Genomic DNA, 14,351 nt, shown 5'->3' with positions numbered 1-14,351 from the left:
GTGTATTTTTTCTAGCTAGTTTCACTGTGTGTGAGGTATTAACTGGAAATTGTCCACTCTTATTAAGCATCTGTTGGGTTGTTTGTTTATGATAACTTGTTGCAGTTAAACTCTTTTTCTAGTGGCTCCTTTAGCTGTTTAAAACTTTAATTTAAAGGCTCACTGCTGCTTTTCAGCTGTGAGTAACATTTCTGCAGTTTGTTCTAAGTAGTGGGGATATTTGTAGCATTTCCATATTCAGGCTTGTATTTGGGCCTAGTGTTTGTGGAGGCTGTGTGTCTGTGCACATAATTCAGGGACATCTTGTTTTAGCCAAAGCCATCAGCATTTCAGTGAGAGAGAATTGTTTGAGGTCATTGGCTGACTGAGGTCTCCTGGACTACAGCTTAGACTAAGCACCTCATTGGTTCTTTTGAGATTTTTTTCTTAAAAGCTGTCTCAGGTTTCAACTTTCTGTTACCAAGAAGCTCAGTTGTGAGTGTTCAGCCATTTTACAGTGAGCTGATCGAAGGAAGGACACTCAGCAAACTCGGAGCTACAATATATAACATTAAGTATCCTGTTTTTTGTTTATTTTGTTCTTTATTTCTTTGTTGTTTATAGCACTTTGTGTACTGTGTATTTTTTCTAGCTAGTTTCACTGTGTGTGAGGTATTAACTGGAAATTGTCCACTCTTATTAAGCATCTGTTGGGTTGTTTGTTTATGATAACTTGTTGCAGTTAAACTCTTTTTTTCTAGTGGCTCCTTTAGCTGTTTAATATTTTCATTTAAAGGCTCACCACTGCTTTTCAGCTGTGAGTGACATTTCTGCTGTTTGTTTCCCACCCTCCCTGTTGGTATAGTGTTTTTATAGTTGGTGGCTTTGCAGTTGCCCGCCACTAGTGTAAATTTGATCTGGGACCCTCCTCCCAGTCTAGTGTCATTACCTCATTCTACCCAGTACAGGGAGAGCATTTGAGAAGGCCAATCAGCTTAGTTTCTGCTACTCCTTTCTCTCTTTACTTTCTCTCTTTCCAAAAAAAAAAAAAATAATAATAAAAAATGTATCTGCTTTTACTGTATTTGTGTTTTTTCCTACTTTATTTTGCTTTTGCGTCATCTTAAAAGTACTCAATTGTATTTATTAATGCTTGGTGTAACTCATTGTAAGCCTTTTAGTTTAAGCACCAGGGCTTTAGACCAGTTTTACATTAGGAAGGTTTGTGGTCTGCACTGTAGTGGCAGAACAGGTAGCTTACATCCTTCTAAGTTGGGAACTGCTGATTGAGGGCTCAGTGTCTGTTATTCTAAAAGTGTATTCATTCTGGTTTAAGCACTTGGGCTTGAGGCCAGTTATTTTACATTAAGAGGGTTCGTGTTCTGCACTCTTGTGGGAGGAGAGGCTGGACTCTGTCCTTCTGAGCTGGGAATTTCTGGTTAAAGCCTATAGTGCCTGCATATTTGAACTGCTTCTTACTGACATTGGTACACCTTGTTTGCTGTAGCATAGACTAGATCCAGGCCTGCTGAATCTAGCTTTGTTTGTATAACTTGAGCACTAATCCAGGCATTCTTTAAAGTATTCAGTTGTATTTATTACTGCTGGTAGTAACTTGATTAAAGTGTAGCTATCATTTCTAAGTCTTTTGGATTAAGCACTTGGGCTTCAGACCAGTTGTTTTACATTAGGAAGGTTTGTGGCCTGCACTGTGGTGGCAGGACAGGTAGCTTACATCCTTCTAAGTTGGGAACTGCTGATTGAGAGCTCAGTGTCTGTTATTCTAAAAGTGTATTAGTTCTGGTTTAAGCACTTGGGCTTCAGGCCAGTTATTTTACGTTAAGAAGGACTGCGGTCTGCACTTTTGTGGGAGGAGAGGCTGGACTCTGCCCTTCTGAGCAGGGAATTTCTGGTTAGAGGCTTATAGTGCCTGCATATTCTAACTGTTTCTTACTGAAATTGGTACACCTTGTTTGCTGTAGCATAGACTAGATCCAGGCCTGCTGAATCTAGCTTTATTTGTATGCTTGTTGTTTGTTTATTTCCCTGAAACGCTAATTCCACCTAAAACGCGGCCTTTTAGCACTTCTGTGGATCCCTAGTGATATCTGCATTGCTTACTGTACTTATTTCCTTGTTTCACTTGAAAGGAAGTTACTGTTTGTCGTTTTTGCATTTAAGTTACCTGTAACACATTGCATTTAAGTTACCTGGCACTTGCTCATTAAAGCAATTATATAAGTCAGCTCTAAAAAATTAAAAGGACTACACCTTCACAAACTCTTCTTGAGTACCTTGTTCCCCATTGGCCCTTTTTTTCAATTATAAAGGAATTCCCAATACTATTCTAGCATGTCCAAAGGTCAGTTGTCAATCTCCTCTCCGGTCCAGCTGGTGAATCTGGGAATCTTGAGGCAATGTTACAACTACTTCATGTACACAGACAACCCTCTCCTCCTCCCAACAAATTCCAACACATGTGAGAGATGCAACCATATAGCCAAACTGGAGGCTAAGCTCTCTCAACTCAGTACTGGCATAACCAGTCAGGAGGAGAAGGAAACCACACTCACTACAATTCCAGTCTCACATAGACCTACCGACAACAAACCAAACACATAAACACACAAAAACATACCGAGGCTCTAAATAAAAATCTGCCTAAGCAGCAGAGACCTCCAAAGCAGACACCCAAGCAACCGCTACCCCAAAACAAAACACGTGCAACACATAGCTCACAAAGCCAGTGTGCCGAACAGTCACAGCCCTTAAGGCTAAACAACACACCTGATACACTTGTAATAGGTGACTCTATCGTCAGGCACACTGACGTCCCGCTCACCAGGCTGAACAAGGAGAAGGTCACGGTGAGCTGCCTGTCGGGCGCTAGGATCCGCCACATAACACAAACACTCGGGTCACTCCAAGGCAAGTACAAATATGACTCAGTCATTGTCCATGCTGGTGTGAATGACCTGAGACGTACCTCCCTGGACTACATGAAAAGAGACATAGAGGAGCTCTCTGAGCATGTAGCCCAGGCCAGTATGACCCTGACCTTGAGTAGCATCTTACCCTCACCAAGAATTATGCCACAATATGAAGACAAGATGATCACTTTCAACAATTGGCTTAAGTGTTGGTGTCATTCAAAGGGGATCCAATGCCTGTCAGCCTGGGAAGACATGCTCGACAAGCCACGATGCTTGCTAGGGACGGCTTGCACCTGTCACCCCTGGGCTTTTGGATATTGGCAAAGGCTCTTGCTACCCCCATAGTGCCTTTTTTAGGCAAGGCTCAAAAGACAAACCCACCTCCATAGGTATCACAAGGGATAAGAAACTAAGAGTAATGCTACTCAATGCCAGAAGTCTAAACCTCAAGATGCACGCACTCAAAACTCTCCTTAGCATGGAGAACATCGATATCTGTGCAGTAACAGAAACCTGGTTCAAGGCTCCCAAGAGCACCCCAGCACTACCAGGTTATACCTCATACCATGCTTTTCGGTCCCAAAACTTGGACCAAACCACAAAAGGAGGGGGAGTATCAATATTCGTCAAAGATACCCACACCTCCAGGTTGGTGGCACAGCACGAAGCATCAGAGACTATCCATGTGCAACTAACTGTGGGTAAAACTGCCTTCCAGTTTATAGCCTGCTACAGACCACCCTCCTAAACACAGGAACCCCACTTGGCCTTCCTGAGAATACTGGAAAATATGAAGGTCTCTCCAAACACCATTATATTGGACGACTTCAACTACCCAAACATAGACTGGGAGCATTACTCTAGCTCCAACACCCTAGCCCAAAGGTTCCTAGAATTTATAAACTCAAATGCTATGGAACAACTTGTTACCACTCCCACAAGAGGGAAAACAAACTGGACCTGATCATCACCAACATGGGGACACTATGCTCCAGACCAGAAGTGTATCCCTCACTGGTAAGATCAGACCATAAACTAATCTCACTGGATATTCACATCCCGGCCCCACCCCTGCCCAGAAAACCACAGTGAAAAACTTCTCTAAAGCAAATTTCACACTCCTCAAAACCGAGGTGAAATCCTTCAAAGCCCGGGCCTGTGGAAAATACGGCCCAGACCGCAGAATCCTTTATAAACGCATTCTATGAACACCTTCAGGAATGCATGGATCATGCAATCCTAAATAAAACCAAGACCCAATCCTCCAAAGGCAGGCGTCCTGTCTGGTGGACCCCAGCCATAAACAAACTATACAATAGAAGGAGGAAGCTACTACATGATAGAGCAAAATCCCAAAAGGCAGGGCATCTCTGATCAGTATTAGCAAAAACTACGGGCACTCATAAAATCGTCTAAGGCCATCTTCGAGAGAAAAATTGCACAGGACACTAAGGATAATCACAAGGCTTTCTTTAGTTATGTTAGAAACCTGGGTGGGAATTCCCAGATATGCTCAGAATTAGTCTAAAATGACAAAAAATACACCGAGTCCACAGACATTGCCAACATCCTAGCTGACAGGTTCAGTGCAAACTTCTCCCCACCCTCCCCACCAAAAGGGCAAATATCTATGCCAACAGAGTGCTGCCCCCCTGACATCTCAGATGCTCAGGTAAGAGCCGCCCTCTCCAAAGCAAAAAACACAGCATCAATGGGACCAGATGGTGTCCCAGGCTGCGTCCTACATGAACTCCAAGAAGAGCTAAACCCAAACATAAAACTACTGTTCAATCTTAGCCTTACTACAGGATATGTACCCAAAGAGTGGCGTACAGCAACAGTGGTCCCTCTCCACAAAGGTGGTGCCTCAGCGGATCCTGGAAACTATCGCCCCATAAGCCTGACTAGCTTGGTCTGCAAAGCTATGGAAAGGATCATCATGGACCTCATAAATAAAGATATTGGGGACCTACAGACACTGGATCCTACCCAGTTCGGCTTTGTTAAGGGCAGATCCTGCCTCTTAAACCTGGTCGATTTCTTTGAAACAGTCACCAAGGCCATTGACGAGGGAAGGTGGTCCACACAGCCTACCTGGACCTCGCAAAAGCCTTCGATACAATACCCCACTCGGGCATTATAGATAAGCTCACCAACTTAAATATAAACCCCTATGTCACTAGATGGGTTTCAAACTGGCTCAAAGACAGAACCCACATGGTTAGAATTGCTGGAGCCATGTCAGACTCCAAACCAGTTACAAGTGGCATCCCACAAGGCTCAGTCCTGGGACCTCTCTTGTTCGGTATATATTTCTCGGTGGTACAGGCCAACACGGAAGGACTGTGGCTGACCAAGTTCGCAGATGACTGCAAACTGGGCGCCATAATCAACTCTCCAGCTGACACAAGCATCCTCCAAAAGGGCCTCATAGAAACAGACAACTGGTGCCAGAGCCATGGCCTCAAGCTAAACGCCAAAAAGTGTATAGTCATCCCCTTTGGCAAAAACAAAGTGCCCATAAATTACCACATAGGTAGTAATCCATTAAGTACAGAAGAAGTCATTAAAGACCTGGGGACCCAAGTTGATAGCAATCTCTCATTTGACAACCACGTGGCCAAAGTGGTTAGAAAAACATTTTATATAGCCCACCTAATCATGAAGGGATTCACATCTAGATCAGGAGAGGTCATCGTACCTCTTTACTCATCCCTCATCAGGCCCATAATTGAGTACAATGCCCCTTTTGGGATGTACCTTACCAGACACCTGCAGCAACTGGAAAGACCCCAAAAGTACCTCACCAAGAGGATCAAAGGGCTCAAACAGATGCCATATGCTGCCGGTTAAAGAAACTCCAGCTCTACTCAGTGGCATACCGCCTGCTCAGAGGCGATCTGTGCCTGACGTATAAAGCCATGTCCAACCCGGAATTAATGGAAATGCTGCACCTCAGAAAATCCAAATCCCATCGAGCTATGAGCTCGAGAGACTTGAACCTCAGCACTGAAATAAATAGGACATGCTGGAGGGACAAATTCATAACCCAGAGGCTCCCTTCACTCTGGAATAAAATCCCAGTCCAGGTTAGGCAGAGTCCCACATTGACTCTCTTCAAGAGGAATCTTGATGAGTGGATGGGAGATTGTAGGTTTACCCCGGCTATCACTTCTGTGTCACTGTTAGACAGAGGCACAGTATACTAACCTCAAAAAAAGGCATAGCAAAATTAATTTAAAATGGGTGGCGAAAGCCAAACACACTCTGGCTAGGCTTATAAATGCCCTAGGGCAGATAGCCTAGTATGAACCTATGAACCTATGAACACGTTTCAGGGGTGTGTTGTAAATGTGATAGTTACAAGGAAAGTCATGCTTGCTGAAGGGTACAATTATATACTTTTTGGCATTTAGTTTTACTCCACGGTTTTGATACCAGCTGTATTAACTGTTAGTTGTTGAGCTTCATGTACCCATAACCTTGGCATAATTAAGTCATCCATTATTTCCATTTGTGCTCTTTTTTGATTTCCACATTATTCTGCTTTATAGAATTTTTCATAAAATTTCCAAAATATGTCTAAAACATCTACAGGATCTGTGATTGTTTTTCTTGTTATAGGCTTCTTAAGTCTGGCAACAACCATTCCTATTTTCTGCTCATTATGTCACTGTGCTAAGCATTTTTGTGCTCTGGAGTTATTATCAAAAAGTAGTTGGCTTAACAGCAAACTTAATAAAGTCATATGTATTAGCTAGATACTCCCTTTTTTCTCTTTATCACACTGCATTTTCATCTTCATGTTCTTGTTCTAAGAGACTGTCCTTTTTTCTGCAATACTTTAACATTTGTCAGCAGTTGTACATAATTCCTATTACGTCTTAACCATATCTGTTTCTCTTTTGTTTCTTTCCCATTTTTAAATTACATTTGCATTTTATCCCACTCCCTAGCTATAACTTCTGAAAATATATCTATCTTCCCTAATACCTCTCAAATAGTTACCACTATCCAGTCCTTAAATTCCTTTCTTATTAACAGGCACATGGGAAAATGTCAGTGTCAAATTTTGACTTCATTACTCTGGATTTACATATTGTTTTTTTATCTGTGTATGATCTAAAACAGTTAGTGCATGTGTGTCAGAGCTGCCAATTAAATGCAAATATTCCTATGTAATATAATGTCTAGTCTAGCCTAGCTATTGTACCTTCAGGGTTAATATGTAAACTCTGTCCAAGTTCCTGTTACTGAACTCACATCTTTCATACCAAATATTTTCATACCCCCTTTCACTATATTTTCTCTTCTAGGTCCCCCTAATATTTACTCACTATTGTGCATCAAGTTCCAATCCCCAGCCATAAGTAATATTCCCTGCTGAAAGCTAATTATTCCTCCCCAAATCTTCTTAAGCTCCATACCAACAGTTTTTGATGGAATATAAATAAACATCTGTGTAATTCTGCTCCCATGCCAATAGCACCTTACTACCATAATCTACCATTATTGTCTGTTTTTCCTCTTCTTTCACTATTGGAGCCCCTCTAGCAATTAGTATAATTACTCCCCTTTTCCTTTGCACCAGATATTTTGTTGTATGTCCATTCTGAAATCCTTTCTTTGTCAAATTCACATGCTCATTTCTTTCCAAATGTATCTCCCGCAGCATTGCTGTTTGCACTCTCCATTTCTTAGTGCAAGTCAACACTCTTTCCTTTTTGTCTATGCCTGTAAGGCCATTTACATTCCAAAATAATATGGCTGGCATAGCCATTATGATAAAAAGCTACTGTGCCCACCTATTGTACATGGCAGTTTTTTTAATGTGTATTTCCAACTTTTGTGTTATATGCACAAACTAATATTTGGCAGCCTGTTCTTTTATACAGTTGGTGGTTCTCATCACCATTTGAACTTATGTCATATTGTTTAAGACCTTTTGTTTTAATAAAAACCCTCAAACAAAAAAACTAAATATATTTCTAAAACTCTCCCATCTCCTATTAACTTGGAACAAACACACAAAACTATGTACAGCTTCAAAAAAATAAAGTTTAACCCTTCAGACAGAAACAATTGCTTTAAATTGGCAGTTGCTTCCACAGGGATTAGCTAACCTAGAATTAAGGTTACCCATGCTAAAGTACATGTTGCTGCATGTGCTCCCACTTACACTAGTTGCTGTCTGTTCTTTTTTTATCCCCCCCATATGTCAAAAACGGTTTGTATGCTTTCAGAACACATCAACTTTTAGCTCTAAAAATTGCAATAGCTATCTTAAAACTAAACTGTACATTGTTCTATTAAATGCATTAAAGTATTAAGGCTGCTGAGGAGGCTACTGCCTCTTATTCACTTCCTATAACATTGTGCTTTATTTTCAGTGAACTGCTTTGCACTGCTCCTTTATTTTTGCATTTCCTTCAGCAAAGAATGCTCAGAACTCTCAAGATTAATTGCTTGCACCTGCAGATAGCTCTTCTGCATGAAAAACTACTTTGTACATTTCACTCAGAAAAGAATGTTCAGCTGCCTTCAGCTGTAGACTTCTTGACTCCCACTGTACATTTGCTATTGGAAAAAGATGAACTAGTATATTTGGCAGATGTAAGAAACTTACATTTTATGTCTTTCATCATTCTCATTTTTAAATCCTCCTTACTTTCAAAAAATTCTTCTAAAGCTTAAGCCAAAGGTTTTAATCTAGACATTCACCCTTTAAAAAATAAGAGAACATATCTTAATTCTACATATAATATAATCAGTGCACTTATACAGCCCCACCCTACTCCCAGCTGCCAGAGATAACAGCATATTAACAATACACAAGTTTTCAACCAGCCTTTCTTCTCTTGTTGTATTGTAAAGTCTATATTTCTTACAATTTAAAAAAAATACTTGTCTACTTAATATATTTAACAGATATAAAAGTCACAGTAAAGATTCCTCCACACATATTTAAAATACCTGACTACATGCTATACAAAACTGCTTTACTGTATATAACACGTACTTTATATCCTAAAATGTTTTAGATAAATAATAATAAGAGCAAACATTTTACTTAGAGATACTTTTTTCCGCTTTTAGTGTACTTATAAACATTGATAACATAAAGTGGGGTATATGCTTTACAGTCCTTCCAGAAGTTTAACCAGGTCAACAAAGGTCCAGACTTTTTCAGCTACTTTTTCTTGCAAAGCCATATTTCACAAATGGGATTGATAATTTATAGTTTCACATTCATTCACTTCTTTCATTGTTGTTGTTGGTCTTCCTGTTCATTTCTGTCTCCCAAGACCAAACCCCAGTTTAAGTCCAAGGTATTCCTGATTCTTCTAGTCAACATCTGTGCATTTTTTCTGTCTCCCAAGAATTTACCTTTGGAACACTGGAAAAAGTATCACTGGCAAAGTCTCTCTATCAACTTTATCATCAGGAAAATGGAAGCACAGTCTCCTTCTGCTTGTTGGTTTACTTTTTGTTGGATAAACTTTTTTATTTTATCCTTAGCCTGTTCTGCATCAAGAAATATCTTTGTTCCAGCAGGGAAAAAAACTCTGAAGGCAGCTGAATCTCACAACTGCCTCCTGACATTCCCTAATTGCTGGATAAATTTGCTTCTCTTATGCCTAGTGTACAGAGAATAATAATTTTCTTCAAACACTCTGCTGTACTTAATTTTCAGTACTGTGCCCTTCTGCAAATAGTTTTTCAGGATCACCTCTTTTTGCTGGTATATCTTCTCCCTCATCATAATTCCAACACCATTTCTAGTCTGTCCTCCTCCTCCTGACTAGTAGACTCTGGTTTCAATATGCCTTTTAATTTAACAAATCTTGCTGTGGAACACCAGTCAAGTTGCTTATTTTGTGCTTTCATAAAGTTAATGCAGTCTGTTCCTTCTAGTTCCTCTGGTACAGCAGAAAATTTCTGTTTTTCTCTGTGCGTTCTATCTTCTAAATAATATTTTTTGAAACAGCTCTTCTTAAGAAGCGTTATACACAGCCAGCGTTTTCTTTATTTCAACCTCTGATTTTTACAGCTTTATTAGTTCATCTGGACAACTAGTTAAGGCTTCTTCTGTTTTCCAGCCTCTTCTTATCTGAGTTGATATACTCCTTTAATGCTTCATTTATTTTAATCACCTCTGAGTGCATTCAATTTATTTTTTCCTGAAAATTACTGGAAGACATTTCTTGACCCAAATCCGAAGTTTGAACTGCTTTTTGCTGAACAGCTGCAGAATTCTTCTCAGACAGTGTTTTCTCTTCACCTTTTCTGGTTGATTTTCTTTCAGATTTTCTAAATGTCTTCTCTGCTGGTATCCATACAGTCTAAGTACTAGCTAGTAATTGAATTTTACCCAATAATCAGTTTCAATGGCAGTCCTTTTGTAAGTTCCTATTTTCATACTGGGAGAGCTGAAGTTAAGCTGTTAGGTGTGCAGCAATCCTGGATGTCAACTCACCCAATATCTTGATCATATCTGCTGTGACTTCATCTCAGCCTGCTTCTTTCCCTGACTTAATTTTCGTTGGTAGTATTCTTATGCCTTCTTGAGTGAGCTCCTCTTCTTCTTTCATTGTAGACTGTGTGTGTGTGTGGGGGGGGGGGGCAGTACACCAAGAGGTTTGACAGGTTGTTTGGTTTTACATATATCTTTCACTCAGTTGAGCTATCCCAAGTAACCCAAGGTAGGTACCGGACACCAGCCATAAGTAACTTATTTAAACAAAGCTTTTGTACTTTATGGCGGGCAGACACTGGCCACTGGGGCACACAGACCTCTCCGAACATTAACATTAATCTTTGGTGTAGGTTGGAGTAGGCCCAGTCCCCAAACTACTTATTGCCAATAAATACCCATACCCATTTTGGCGACATTAGTCAATGCAACCAGATTACCCTGAACTAGTTTTTACAACATTAAGTGGCTAGCCCTGACTCAGCCTGTAATCTGTGCTGTCCTATCTCTACAGGATACTGTACACCACATTTGATTCTCAAAGCAGTTGGGCTATACAATTCTTCCTTTGATAAGCACCATCTACAGTCTGTGCTGCTGCCCAGAACTCCATTTTGAGTGTGTTTTAAGGTGGAAACATAAAGCATGTTTTTGTGATGTAGGAGGAGCCCCAGAAAGACACAAGCAGAATATGCAAACTCTATACAGGCATTGGCTAAAGGTAAGGATTGAACCTTTTACCTTGGGCACAGACTGCAAAGAATTTAACCATTATGGCAACTGCGTCTTACAGAGGAAGTCTCTAATCAGGGATGGCTATTTTTTGCTTCATCTTATTTGGGGGCTTAATTTGTGGGGGTAACATACTGCGTATGTATATTTTAATGTGTTAACACTAAAGTTTTGTGAGACATGTTTCATTTGAGGCAGGGAATAAGTCGAGTGAAGTAGTGCTGGTTTATGCTGTGACAACTTACCTGCTATTATCTTCTGTCAGAATAATTTTATTCTAAAGAGGTTTCTGACATGATTTTTATGTGCTAATTATGCAGGGCTATGTTTTAGGGATATTTAAAGTGTATAAGAGTACATCTGTGCTCTTTGTGCAAATTATTTGACAACTTATCTTCCAAATGACTTGTACAGTGATTTTACCAGCTTGTGAAGCACCTTCCTCAGGCTCAGCATGGATCCCCTCTATTTCTGCTCTGACTACCATTGTTCCTAGAAAGAAAAAAAACTTACCAGAGAGCCCTTGCTGACTTAGTGGGCTCTGTCTTCACCTCAAAAGATAGTGGGTAACTCTGCAGTAGCCAGAACTTCATTCAACAGATCACTCATTTAGTTCTCTGGCTTCCTGTGGTGTTGTTCTTTCAGCTTCTATGATCCGGGGTCAGCCACATCCTCCTTAGCTGTTTCTGTGTCCAGTATGGGCATGGGTTAACCATCTTTACTGGGGCACAGAGATTTACCAGGGAATGCTACTGGATGTATACAGAGGCACAGACCTCTTGATGGGGCAGATATTCCTTCTCCTGATCAGTCACTTAAAATACCTGCAAAGAAAAATAAAAAACAAAAGATAAAAACATTGTTCATCTGAAGATATGGTATCAATAAGAAAATATGATTTTCTCACCTTTGTCAAAAAAGTTGTTACGGTCAATCCTGGCACACAGAATAGAGTACCTGTAAATCAGGTCAGTCAGAATATTCCTGAAGAAGACCTGTCAGGTGATTCTGACACAAGCAGAGACAGGGTTTATTCTCTTACAGATCCACTAGCCCAAATTTCTCATGGTGAGGAAAACTGTCCTCTGGAGGAATTTTCCTCATCCCAGATTATTGCCAGGATGAATGAGGTGTTTTATGGGAAGAAGTGGATTATTTTATCATTCCCACTACTGCAGTATCCTTTTGGCTATATGGGTTGTTTCCTGCCTAGGAAACAACACGTGGCCAGATTAAAAAAACCTCTTTACCCCCCCTTCAATCTACCTGTGGATTGGCTAATCCCAAGGAGGGAAATGAGCAGACAGAGTGAAGATTTTCATTTCTGGTTGATAAGTCCCAGTTGAGGAACCCCTCCACTTACAAGTTATTGCCTTTTTAAGAAAAATAATATATATTTTATTTTTTTACTCAAAACAATATTTCTCCTATAAGAAACGTCATATTTTTCATAATATTGGAAGCTGCCTGCCAGGGACTACTATTTTTAGCTAGAACAGTTTATTAGAGTATTTACAGCTACTGTTGTGAGACATTATATACTGATTTTGTAAGCTTTGAATTTTATGAGACAAAAAAGTTTATGAAGGAATGGGCAGGGAGGTATGTGTTAGTCCAGCTGGTTCTTCTTCTGCACTACCTAGAAAGAAAAAAAAATCACTTATTAATGAGCCCTTGCCCTTGTTGCACACTCAGTCTGTGTCTTAATTGACAATGGATTTGAGCAAGGGAGAACCATCTTCTCTAGGAGCAGGAGACACTCCATGAAATCTTTCTTGTGGTAACTGAGGTAAGATACTATTAGACCAGACAGACATCCCTCCTTTGAGTTGGTTCTCTTCTCTTGGTTTAAGCACTGTTCTTTAGAAGACATAATTACTGTTAAATGAAATTAATTTGTTACCTTTGCAAGGCAGACATTACAGACAACAAATTCTGGTACATAGACGTCATTACAGGTAGGCATTGACTGTAAAGTTATTCCTGAGGAAACAGGGTTTGATGATTCTGACCTTTACAGAGAAAGAGCTTTTTCTCCTGCAGATTCCCAAGCCCAACTCTCTGAGGAAACTTTTATTCTTATGTTCCTGTGGAAGAATGTTCTTTTAATCAGACCACTGTCAGGATGAATGAGGTATTTTTACGGAACAAATATATGTACCCCCTGAACTGAGGAGGTATTTTTATATGTTACAAATGGATATACTTCATTCCTCTTCCATCCCTACTATACTGCCAAGCCTCTAGGATGTGTTGAGTGCTGCCTGTAGTCATCCTGATACCAAGCCATCAATCCTTAAAAAAAACAGATAAATTGTAAAAGGTGCCCCAGGATGATATATTTCTTTTCTCTCACCTTATATCTGACCCAGATGCAATTTCATCTACATCTCATGCTGACAACTGGTTGTTCCTTAATACTAATATTTCACCTGGCGACAAAGAAGGTAAAATGTTGAACTACATAGGTAAGAGAATTTCTTCTTCTTCCACTTTAGCCTTCAGAATTCTGAATTAACAGCATGTCTTTGGAAATGTATGCTTTGTCATATGGCCAGTCTGATGAAACTGGCTTCCACTATTCCTACAGAATAAGGTTCTGCTTCAATGACATCTCAGGTATCTCAACATGTTTTGAAGAGTGTGTATGATTGCACTGATACTGTGTCTAGGGCCATTGCCACTGTTACAGTGTTGAGAAGATATGCTTAGGTACATAACCAAAAGTTTGCTGATGAGCTAAAGTCTGAAATCCTAAATTCTGCTTTAGGTAAAAATGTATTGTTTGGCTGTTTTGCTACACAGATTATCAAATAATATTATGAAAGAAATTGATTCAGGGAGTTTCTAAGTGTTTCTGTGTATCCCAATACAAATCCTATAGGCCTTGCTTCTATGCAAAAAAAGCCAAATTAACAAAACCAGTCTTTTTATGGAAAAACAAGGTGCAAAAAAAAAAGAGATGAATGAAGGGTAAGAACAAGAAACATTGGCCTTTTTAGAAAACAGAACAGACCACCAGTACAGAATGACTATGCCAGCATTCTTTACCCTCTTCTCTCTTACCCCAGCTAATATCTCTACAAATCTGTCCCACAATCTATCAACATTACCCTTTGGCAAAAGATTGTTTCAAATTCTTGAATGTTAAATGTGGTGCAGGAGGATTACACATAGCACTAGATACAAACAGAATATTTTCCTTCGGTTCTTTAGTCTTTACCTACCCAAAG

At 39.9% G+C, this 14,351-nt stretch overlaps 1 protein-coding gene across 4 annotated transcripts in view; it reads right to left on the bottom strand.

Annotated features, from left to right (window-relative positions):
• TCN2 (transcobalamin 2) overlaps window positions 1-14,351 on the bottom strand; it is a 2,080,282-nt gene that overhangs the window by 1,259,215 nt on the left and 806,716 nt on the right. The window contains exon 2 of one of the 4 annotated variants that reach the window (XM_044068453.1): window positions 11,632-11,942. The exons of the other annotated variants lie outside the window; for them this stretch is intronic. The gene's annotated coding sequence lies outside the window, so the exon portion shown is untranslated. The remainder of the gene's footprint in view (window positions 1-11,631; window positions 11,943-14,351) is intronic. 4 annotated transcript variants of the gene reach the window in all.

This window comes from Protopterus annectens, chromosome 4.part0, assembly GCF_019279795.1.
Source record: "Protopterus annectens isolate FY-2018-M chromosome 4.part0, PAN1.0, whole genome shotgun sequence".
In the NCBI taxonomy this organism is placed as follows: Eukaryota; Metazoa; Chordata; order Ceratodontiformes; family Protopteridae; genus Protopterus; species Protopterus annectens.
This window is presented reverse-complemented; position numbering and strand designations above follow the sequence as displayed.